This window comes from Panicum virgatum, chromosome 4N (assembly GCF_016808335.1).
Source record: "Panicum virgatum strain AP13 chromosome 4N, P.virgatum_v5, whole genome shotgun sequence".
Taxonomy (NCBI): Eukaryota; Viridiplantae; Streptophyta; class Magnoliopsida; order Poales; family Poaceae; genus Panicum; species Panicum virgatum.
Genome location: NC_053148.1, coordinates 4,536,268 through 4,548,424, shown reverse-complemented (window position 1 = coordinate 4,548,424; position 12,157 = coordinate 4,536,268).

The following is a 12,157-nucleotide window of genomic DNA, read 5'->3' as shown; positions in this document are numbered from 1 at the left end:
TTAACATGAGATCTAAACAGGGATGATCTAGCTACTGTGAATTTTTCATGATTTTATCTACACATAATTAATTAGGAGAAAATAAACAAAACAGACATCAGTTTAGCAAGATTCAATTTTAGCTCCTGTTCTAGCCATTAACTGATGCTCAAACTTCCTGGACAAGTTAAGATATTCTAGATGAACACTCAGGAATATTTTCAGGATTTAACAAGAACAGAAACTATTTATCATAAATAAAGTATACTAAACAAGGATTAAATCAAATAAAAAGCTACAACAAAGAACTGATCATGAAATTTTTATAGCAAATCTAGTGTAACAAGAGTAAACTACCACCAAAATTTCAGAGCAATGTCAGTTTTCAAGTATCACATAAGAAAAAGATTAAAGAACTAGTATTTATACACCTAGTAACACAAAACAAAATCTACAGCAAAAACTTGCAACTAAAGCCTAACATATTATGGTTCTACTGCATAGAGCTCTTCAAGAGGATTCTAAAACATCCAGATTTGCTATTTTACGAATTTTCTACGAATTTATACTAAATTTCAAAGTTTACAGCAAATCCTAGCAAACAAGTCCCTGAAGGCACTATTCATATGTGTCTTGGGTTTGCAGACAGCCCCCTGGGCTTTTCCAAATTCTTACACGGGGTCCTCAGCCCAGGTCAGAGAGGGGCGCGGGGTTTGACCGGCCTTTACCGGCGAAGGGAGGCGTCGGCAGCGTGAAGGGAGAGGTCAGGGAGCTAGAGGGGACCACGGCGCACCGGTAGATGCCCGAAATCGAGGTCGGGGTGGCCTGGGGTGGCGGCGCGACGCGAGCAGGCGGTCGGCGGCGGAGGAGAACAGCGGAGGCGGCGCTCCGGTGAGGGATTGGCGGGAAGAAAGGGTGGGCGAGCTGCGCGGGGGCGAGGCGGTGCTAGCTAGGGGGTCAGAGAGGGCGGAGGAGCGGCGGTGAGGCGGCTCCGCGGCGGCGTCAAGCTTGCCGGAGTACGGGATGGAGCGGCGGCGGCGTTCTATAGCGTGGTAGCGAGGAGAGAGCAAAAGAAGGAGAGGAATAGGTCGCTGGGGTCTTTGAGGTGCTCGTGCGCGCGCTGGCAAGGGTCCTGGGGCTTTGCGGTGAGCTCGCCACGGCGGCGTCGCGGTGGCGGCCGCGAGGAGGTTCTGGGCGCGTGGCACGGGCTGGAGAGGGCCAGCGCAAAGCCAAAGAGCGGTGGAGAAGGTCCGCGCGACGCGTGGGCGACAGAGCACGACGAATTAATGGCCGGGAAGGCCGGGAAGCCTCTCCACGGCGCCGGCGTCGGTGCCGTCGGTGGGCGGCGGCGCAAAACAGAGCAGGGGGGGTGGAGGTGGAAGACAACGGTAGTTTTGCAATTTCCAAAAATTCCAGGGACCCCACTGTAAAACAGCGATAACTTTTAAACCAAAGCTCAAAAGGAAAAGTGCCCAACATGAAAGTTGTTCAACTTTTCAAGATCTACAATTTTGATGTTGTGCAAAAATTTATTTGACCAAAGATTCAAGAGCTAAAATTAAAATCATTGAAGGGATTTTGAATTCCAGGAAAATTGTCTTTTTCAAAGCAATTTCACTTCAAATGTAGACCTTCAAGCAAAATTGGATGCCATGCAATAAATGCACTGAAATTTTGCAAAAACACCCTCTACAAAAACTATATTCAGAATTAACTAAAGAAAGGACCTTGCATAAAATCATAATTACACATATAACCTTGCATAATTACAAAAAGATCCTTTTTAAGCATTTCAAGCACATGATGCATAGTAAACATACATAATTACTGTGCAGACACCTAATTAAATTACTGTGCAAACACCCGGGGTGTTACAGCCTTCCCCCCTAAAAGGAAATCTCGTCCCGAGATTACAGGAAGAAAAGGGTACAAAAACTTGGTACCTGGATTGGTTCTAAGGAAGTCGGGAAAGTTTCTTTGGAGAAAATTTTCAGTTTCCCAAGTAGCTTCTTCTACAGTATGCTGATTCCACTGGATCTTGTACATTTTAACTTTCTCCCTTCTAGTACTTCTTTCTTTGGTGTCAAGAATCTTGATCGGATACTCCTTATAAGATAGATCGGATTCAATCTCAATATCCTGTGGTTCAAGGATCTCAGTAGGTACCCTGGTGCACTTCCGAAGTTGTGAGACATGGAAGACATCATGAACGGCGGCCAACTGAGATGGAAGACGGAGTCGGTAGGCAACGGGTCCACAAGTTTCGATAATTTCAAATGGTCCGATGTATCGGGGTGCTAATTTCCCTTTTAAGCCAAAGCGTTGAACACCTTTAGTAGGAGATACTCGCAAATATACAAAGTCTCCTACCTCGAATTGTAAAGGATCTCTTATTTTGTCTGCATAACTTTTCTGTCTTGATTGGGCTGCTTTAAGATTAACTTGGATAACTCTGACTTGCTCCTCTGCCTCAGAGACTAAATCTGGCCCAAAAATTTTGCGTTCCCCAGCTTGTGACCAATTCAAAGGAGTTCGACACCTTCGACCGTATAATGCTTCAAATGGTGCCATTTGCAAGCTGGATTGATAACTGTTATTGTATGAAAACTCTGCCAGTGCTAAGCACTTAACCCAATTCTTGTCATATTGAATAACACATGCCCTCAACATGTCTTCAAGGATTTGATTGATTCGTTCAGTTTGCCCATCTGTTTGTGGATGATAAGCTGAACTACGAATCAGTTTTGTTCCAAGGGATTCTTGTATTTGCTCCCAGAAACGTGCAATAAACTGAGGCCCACGATCAGAAATAATCGTCTTTGGAATGCCATGTAAACGAACAATCTGATCGAGATAAATCTCTGCGTACTTCTTGGCAGAATAAGTGGTGTGTACTGGAATAAAATGAGCGGTCTTGGTGAGTCTATCAACGATTACCCAAACAGAATCATGCTTATGAGGAGTGGTGGGTAAACCAACGATAAAATCCATACTGATGTCCTCCCATTTCCAGGATGGAATAGATAAAGGTTGGAGAGTACCAGCTATTTTCAAATGACTAGCTTTAACTCTTTGACAGACATCACACTCAGAAACATATCTGGCGATCTCTCTTTTCATTCGAGTCCACCAAAAATTTTGTTTGAGATCATGGTACATCTTGGTACCACCGGGATGAATCGAAAACTTCGAAAGATGTGCTTCATCAAGGATTTGCTTTCTAAGCTGATGATCCTTAGGTACCACCAGTCGGGATTCGAACCATAGAACCCCTCTATGATCCACTCGGAAACACTTATACTTTGCTTCTCCTAGTGATAACTTTTCCTTGATGATCTTGATACACTCATCATGTAATTGCCCCATGATGATGCTATCATGCAGTGTAGGCTCAAGGGATATATGGTTCACACTTCCTTGAGGTACCATCTCCAGGTTCAACTTCATCATTTCCTGGCATAGAGTTTCATTGAATGGTTTTACAGATAGACAATGGCATTGTGACTTGCGGCTGAGTGCATCCGCAACCACATTAGCCTTTCCTGGATGATAGTGCACTTCTAGATCATAATCCTTTATCAACTCCAGCCAGCGTCTCTGTCTCATGTTGAGATCAGCTTGAGTGAAGATATATTTGAGGCTCTTATGGTCAGTGTAAATATTACAGTGAGTTCCCATAAGATGATGTCTCCACATCTTAAGAGCGTGAATGACAGCAGCTAACTCCAGATCATGGGTCGGATAATTCTTCTCATGATCCCGGAGAGCTCTTGATGCATAAGAAATAACCCGGTTGTTCTGCATAAGCACACAACCAAGTCCCGTACCCGAAGCATCACAATAGACATCAAAAGGTTTGGTACTGTCCGGTGTAGACAATACTGGAGCGGTAGTTAATCTTGCTTTGAGAGTTTGGAAAGCTTCTTCACACTTAACATTCCAAACAAACTTCACTCCCTTCTTCAATAACTCCGTCATAGGCTTGGCTATTCTGGAGAAATCAGTAATGAATCGACGATAATATCCAGCTAAACCAAGAAAACTGCGAATTTGATGAACTGAAATAGGAGATTCCCAATCCATCACTTCTTGTACTTTAGTTGGATCAACAGATATACCATCACTGGAGATAGTGTGACCTAAGAATTTCATGCTGTCCAACCAAAATTCACACTTGGAGAATTTGGCATAAAGATGATGATCTCGTAATCGTTGAAGAACGATACGCAAATGTTCAGCATGATCTTCTTCATTCTTGGAGTAGATCAAAATATCGTCAATGAAAACCACGACGAATTTATCCAGCTCCGGCATGAAGACTGAATTCATCAAGTACATAAAATATGCTGGGGCGTTGGTAAGACCAAAAGACATAACCAGATATTCATATAGTCCATATCGGGTAGAGAAAGCAGTCTTTGGAATATCACAAGGTTTGATCTTTATTTGATGGTAGCCAGAACGAAGATCAATCTTAGAGAAAACCTTAGCTCCAGCTAACTGATCAAATAGAATATCAATGCGGGGAAGAGGATACTTGTTTTTAATAGTGACCGCATTGAGTGGTCGATAATCAACACATAGCCTCAAACTATTGTCTTTCTTCTTCACAAACAGGGCCGGACATCCCCAGGGTGAAGAACTGGGACGTATAAAGCCTTTGTCAAGAAGGTCTTGGAGTTGGACTTTCAATTCTGCTAATTCATTTGGAGGCGTTCGGTACGACCTCTTAGAAATAGGGGCGGTACCGGGTTGAAGTTCGATAACAAACTCGATGTCTCTGTCAGGAGGCATTCCAGGTAAATCATCTGGAAATACATCCGCATACTCCCACACAATAGGGATATCTTCAAGTTTAATTTCTTTTGCGGCATAAGCACAAGAGTTAATGTATTCTCGTTGTGGTAGATAGAGTATGGTGGCTCCTTGATGTGGTGAATCTATCTCGATAGCTCGGGAAGAGATATCTAACAGTACTTTATGTTTAGTCATCCAATCCATGCCCAGAATAACATCCATGCCTTCTAAATTCATTAAGATTAAATCTGTCTTGATCAATTTACTACCCAGATTAATTGGCACATGTCTAGTGATTTGATTGGAAGCTATCTTCCCACCAGGAGTTGTTATCATAAAAGATCCCTTAGTATGACAAAAGTCCAATCCTACTCTTGCTCCAAATTTTGCACTTATAAAACTATGAGTTGCACCAGAATCAAATAATATGACTGCGGGTTTATTGTGGATAGAGAAAGTACCCGTCATAACTGGTGCTCCTGCTGAAAGGTCTGCAAGAGTAGTGAAATTAACTCGCCCTTGCCGGACTTGCACCATTTGCCTCTTGCCCTTGCCCTTGTTGTTGTTGTTGTTGTTGTTGTTGTTGTTGTTGTTGTTCTGATTAGAGTTTTGCCCTGGATTATTCCTTCTGGGTTGTGGACAATTCTTGGCAAAATGAGAAGCACTGCCGCAGTTGAAACATCGATTATTACTATTCCCACTATTGAACTGTGGGGCATTCGGCCTTGGGCTAAACTGCTGCTGTTGCTGTTGCTGAGGCACTGGAGGTCTGAATCCTCCTTGTTGCTGAGGCGGCCTAAAGACAAACCTACCCACTGGGGCATTTCTTTGTGGAGGCCTTGGTGGAGTATTTTGCACCAGGCGATACCTCGGTGGCTGGGCACTCGAGGGTCCCGTTGGTGCCTTCCGCTTTTTCTCAGCACAATGTGCAGCAATACAATCTTCCTGTGTAATGGCCATATTAACCAGCTCATTATAGGTATTGGGCTGAACCAAGTTTAAACGTTCTTTGAGCTTAGTATTGAGGCCACGACGAAAACGATCACATTTCTTGGCATCAGTATCAGCATGATGGCCCGCATATTGGCACAGATGATTGAAGGTCTGTGCATATTGAAGAACAGTGCGGGTTCCCTGATCTAGAGCCAAGAATTCATTCAACTTTCTTTCAATTAGTCCTTCCGGAATATGATGTGATCTGAATGCAGTTCTGAATTCCTCCCAAGATATGATATGTTCAGCAGGCTGCATTTCACAATAATTATCCCACCATATACGTGCAGGACCGCGAAGCTGTTGGGCGGCAAAGGGGGCCTTGTTCGCATCAATACATGGTACCGCTAACAAAGCAAACTTGGAATTGATTGTACGAAGCCAAGCATCGGCATCCAATGGGTCATCAGCTTTGCTGAAAAGTGGAGGTTGGGTACCAAAGAATTCCTGATAACCCGCTGGTTGTGCCTCCCTTCCTCCATACTGTTGGCGTGGCTGATTTTGTTGCACTTGGACTAGCTGGCGAAGCAGCTCTGTTTGCATGGCCATTAACTCGGCCAGATTCGACGGGGGTGGCGGTGGTTGCTGAGATCCACTGCCATTTTCACAACCGAAGCCATCAGGCGTTCCGCGTGTATGACCAACCATCTGTAATCATGGAAGACATCCATTAGATACATATTTCTCGCTTCCAAAATCAATGGCACGTGCAATGATCATACAATGTATAAAACAAAATCAGCAAGATTTACTAGATGCGGTGTAGCACAATATGCACAACACATAACTGTGCAACCCACAAAAATCAAAACTGGTCAGCTGCTAGATTGCTTCATGCTCCATCGTATAGAGACTCAATGCTGAGAGCAAAGGGTAAAGACAATAATCTATCACTTCGCTCTTCATCGCTATGTGCTATGTTGCTAAACAACAGAGATCATAGAAGAGGGTGGACTAAAATTTAGTCTCACAGATTCGCATGCTAACAATTGATGAGCACAACTGCCACAAAATTGGCAACATCTTTAATATCCATCAGCGGCGTGAAAATGCACAAATAAAGAGATTTGCTAAGTAGGAAGATTATGATTTCCAAACTGGTAGTCGCTACTTATATTACATCCAAAGCAGCCTTTTTCTTACAACCTAACATCGCTTAACCTTACCACATATAATACAACAAGTGGTACTCCTCCCTAAGGCTATTTTACAATAACATCTTCACTATATACATATGCTACAATAAGAGAACACAACTATCTAGGACAAGTCTAAGACGCCTAGAAGTCGTCGAGGTTGCCCACAGAAGAGGCACTGCCGGAAGAAGAGTCGTCCGGCTGAGGGTTAGGCTCAGCAAGTGCGTGCTCGGAATCTAAGTCAGATACTCCCTCAATCTCCTCTGGGTCCTCTGCTGCTGCCGGCTCAGCTGGGGCATCTAGTTGCTCCTGGAGCATACCAACATGTGCCAAAGCATCAGCCCAATCTGCTTGAAGCTCATTCACCTGCCCCTGAAGAAAACCAATAACTATGTTGCGCTGCTCAATCTCAGCACCATGCTCCATAGCCTGATGCTCAAACTGGGCAATAGCAGTATCCCTCCCAGCAACGGCATCCTGAAGTCCCTCAATCTGAATATCCTTCAGACGAAGGCCTCGCTGAAAACTCTGGGCCAAGTCTATCACCTGGTCCATGTGTCGCTGCTGAAGTATCTGGTAGTGAGACTGGGCATTCATATATCTGACTACTGCCTCGATAGTCTCATCCGCTACATCACCAATCAAGTGCCCAAAGTGTGTGACCCTGAACAGCCACTCTGCATTGCCAGCACTGACTGCTGGAAACAAACCAATAGGATATGCTGCTACCTCCTCGGGATGGTGCTCACAAAAAGTGGTGATAGCGTTGAGAGCTGCTTTCTCAAACGCATCCACAAGACGATACCCAATCACCTCAATCTCAATCGGTGGCCACTCCAAGGTGGGGTGCTGAGGAATGGTCATTTTAACTCTGTTCTTCTTAATTCCATCCTCCGAAAACTGGCGTCCCGTGTACTGGGGTGGATCTGGGTAGTGGAAGATACGAAGTGAATCCCAAAGAATCCTCGGAAAACCCTCCCAGTACAGACAATCGGTATGAGCATTTCCCTCCTCATCCCAAAAGATCTGGGAACAAGTCGCCATCTGAATCAAAAAGGATTCAAATGTGAGTAATGCAATTATCTCAAGACTTCTCAAATAAAGCTTTAAGAAGACTGCGGTAAAACAAATGTGATTCTAATTCACAAGATGATACGATTCCAACTCAAAGAATAATAAACCACAATTGGTACTGGTTCATCATTTGAGATTCTAAGGAATGAAAAGATCCTTATAACAACAAGATGGGGCTTAGGAGGAAGGCATGACTCGAAACCATATTTTTCATCTAAGGAAACCTAAGCATTTTATAAACATGCTACTAACATCAGAGTTTCACTCACTCATGTTTTAAGCACACTAACACTTATCTTATAAGGATTCATACTAGAAATTCCTTAACAAGCTCATGTAGCAACTTCAACTATTACGAACCAATCAAACATCAACCAAATATGCATGCACGTCCTGACCGACCTCACAAGATAAACAATTGCCAACTATGGTTGGGCTTACGTGGTTAGCACGGTGGTATAGATAAATACGGCTCTCCCTATATAGCTAGTCGATACATTCTAACTGTTCTTATCTTATCGAATCGTGGTTAGCGTACCTGCATTAAGATTGATAGAACATAAATACATATACCCAATGAACCTTTCATGCCAGCACTCATGAAAGCATTCCCAAACATTACCGCTCACTATAGAAGCGGCAGCCATACAATTTCCGCCGTATGGCCAACGTTAACATACGCTACTCAGAGGCGTATTCACAAGTTCCTTTACTCCCAATATAGTCGACCGAGATCGGTATATTGGCAGCAGCTCAAGTAAGTCACTGCTTGAGCGCAGCGTTCGGTTCGCATCGCCGACGGGAAGGTCAGACTCCCTCAGCTGACTGAGCACACTTTACTTCCAATATAGTCAACTAATAGTCGGTATATTGGAAGCACCTCAAGTAAGCCACTGCTTGAGGGCAGCGTTCGGCTCGCATCGCCGACGGGAAGGTCAGACTCCCTCAGCTGACTGAGGATCCTTACCATCTTACCTCAACGTAGGTGAGTCGTTACAGGAATTAAGAGTTGCTTGTGAGTATGGTTTGACAAAAAGTAAAGTGCTGGAAGTCAGATACATAAACCATACATAAATAACCACCTAGTAATTCCCATAACTTCCCTAGGACTTTACGTTCTAAACACAACTCTTAACGAATCCAACGTAGTTTTCCGAAATTCTTTATGGTTCCAATTTTATATGGAAAATGGTTTTTAAGGTTCCAACACCTCTGATGTACGCTTGCAGCTCTGATACCAGCTGTGGCAGAACCGCCTAAATTATCCCGGCTCAAGTGCGTAAACCATCACCATAAAGGCAACATTAGCTTAAACGCACTTCAAACGGAACAATTTTTGGTTTGTCGGGTAACGTCCCGATACAACCACCGATTCTCGGATCGAACAAGCATACCCCGCACAAAGGCGAGTTCAGAGATATTACAACCACAATTTTACAACACAGGCATATTAAAGATTACAAACCAGTTCAAAAGATTATTACAAAACCAACTTAAGTAAAACAGTTATACAAAACATAAGGATAGAATCAGAGTTTTAAACAGCGGAAGATAAAACACGACGGCTACAACACGTCGCAAAAAGAATACCAGGCTAGCCCAAGCATGGTGTCACTCGTCATAGTCATTGCCGGCCGAAGACGTATCCCACTCTACGGACCAGCCAGGAGGCAACGAGCAAGGATAAGTTAAGCTAGCGATCTGATCCTCAAAACTCATACCTGAAAAAGGGTTTCAACAGCAAGGCTGAGTATTCTAATACTCAGCAAGACTTAACCGACAACGGGTATAAGTAGCCCACCTTAGCTAGACTATGCAAGGCTTTGTAAGGCTCTGGTTTTCCTTTGCTGAAAAGCAATAAAGAGTAGGTCCTTACTTTCAAGTTTTAGCTTCGAGATTCTAGTTGATTAACCATTCTATGTAAGCATCTACTATCCAATCATGGTGGAACTTCTAAGCAAACACTAAGATTAATAAGAATATTGTTGCTCTTATTACTCTGTGTGGCAAAGAGATCAAGCAGTCTGGAATACCGTCGGGTCATTCCCAAACAACCGTTGACCTTTCTTTCCGGCTTGTGGATAGGGTCACTCTCCCCGACTACAGGGCTCCAAGGCCGAACCTTATCCCTTGAAGTCATAGTGTTGCGCAACATAATAATAAAACCTATCCCTACTGAGAGAGTGAAAGGTATATCCACTCTCCGGTCCAATCGGCTACTAGGCTTGCCGCGTACCATATTTACGGCATGTGACTAGTACTTTCAAAAACTTAACCAGCACTACCACACACCGCGACCTTAGCAAGTTCATCAACACAGACGGGGTCTCACATAGGACATGATATCGAACACAACCCCGTCCGTCGTCCTTATATTGATAACAGAAAGTAAACAAGCAATTCCTATAAAGCTCGCGAGTGACAGGCAATCACTCGACTTTTACCGTTCCTATAAGCTTAGCAGATAGTCGAACTCAGGTCTAGTGTTCAGTACATAGGTTCCTAGGATCATGCATCTAGGGTTTCAATTCAAATCCTAAGAACTGTAAATGCACAAGTAAGTAAAAACAGTAAATGATAATAATTTGAAATATAGGTTATGTCCGGGGCTTGCCTTCTCGATAATTGCTAACTATTTCAGCGCTAGGCTCTTCCGAACTTTGGTTCGGGGCTTCAGTTAGTTCCGCAGTGTTTACTTGAGCGTCGAGATCACCTCCGTCAGACTCCGGAATCAACTCGTACGTCCCGTCCGACAAAGTAGTCGTATCTATATGTAATGCAAGGACAATATTAAAAACACACATGGGCAATCGTTTATAGAGTAGTTAAATAACACACTTAACTACACAAGGCATCATGATCAACAGCACAAAAGAAGTTAACTAACTTCATAAAATGAGTGGTGGTGATTTCCTATACAATTAAGTCATGGTTTGTAAATAAATCAACAACTCAGAGTACAAATAGTAATAAATTCTACCAAAATTACACTAAACAGAACATGAACAAAGTAATCTACCCTGTAAAAATCATGCCAAAACATTTAACCATTTAGTCAGAATAATTCTTTTACTCAGATAACATCTAGAACAAGCAAGAATTACACAGTTCAAACTAGAGCAGATCAGAAGCTTAAAATTTAACATGAGATCTACACAGGGATGATCTAGCTACTGTGAATTTTTCATGATTTTATCTACACATAATTAATTCGGACAAAATAAACAAAACAGACATCAGTTTAGCAAGATTCAATTTTAGCTCCTGTTCTAGCCATTAACTGATGCTCAAACTTCCTGGACAAGTTAAGATATTCTAGATGAACACTCAGGAATATTTTCAGGATTTAACAAGAACAGAAACTATTTATCATAAATAAAGTATACTAAACAAGGATTAAATCAAATAAAAAGCTACAACAAAGAACTGATCATGAAATTTTTATAGCAAAGCTAGTGTAACAAGAGTAAACTACCACCAAAATTTCAGAGCAATGTCAGTTTTCAAGTATCACATAAGAAAAAGATTAAAGAACTAGTATTTATACACCTAGTAACACAAAACAAAATCTACAGCAAAAACTTGCAACTAAAGCCTAACATATTATGGTTCTACTGCATAGAGCTCTTCAAGAGGATTCTAAAACATCCAGATTTGCTATTTTACGAATTTTCTACGAATTTATACTGAATTTCAAATTTTACAGCAAATCCTAGCAAACAAGTCCCTGAAGGCACTATTCATATGTGTCTTGGGTTTGCAGACAGCCCCCTGGGCTTTTCCAAATTCTAACACGGGGTCCTCAGCCCAGGTCAGAGAGGGGCGCGGGGTTTGACCGGCCTTTACCGGCGAAGGGAGGCGTCGGCGGCGTGAAGGGAGAGGTCAGGGAGCTAGAGGGGACCACGGCGCACCGGTAGATGCCCGAAATCGAGGTCGGGGTGGCCTGGGGTGGCGGCGCGACGCGAGCAGGCGGTCGGCGGCGGAGGAGAACAGCGGAGGCGGCGCTCCGGTGAGGGATTGGCGGGAAGAAAGGGTGGGCGAGCTGCGCGGGGGCGAGGCGGTGCTAGCTAGGGGGTCAGAGAGGGCGGAGGAGCGGCGGTGAGGCGGCTCCGCGGCGGCGTCAAGCTTGCCGGAGTACGGGATGGAGCGGCGGCGGCGTTCTATAGCGTGGTAGCGAG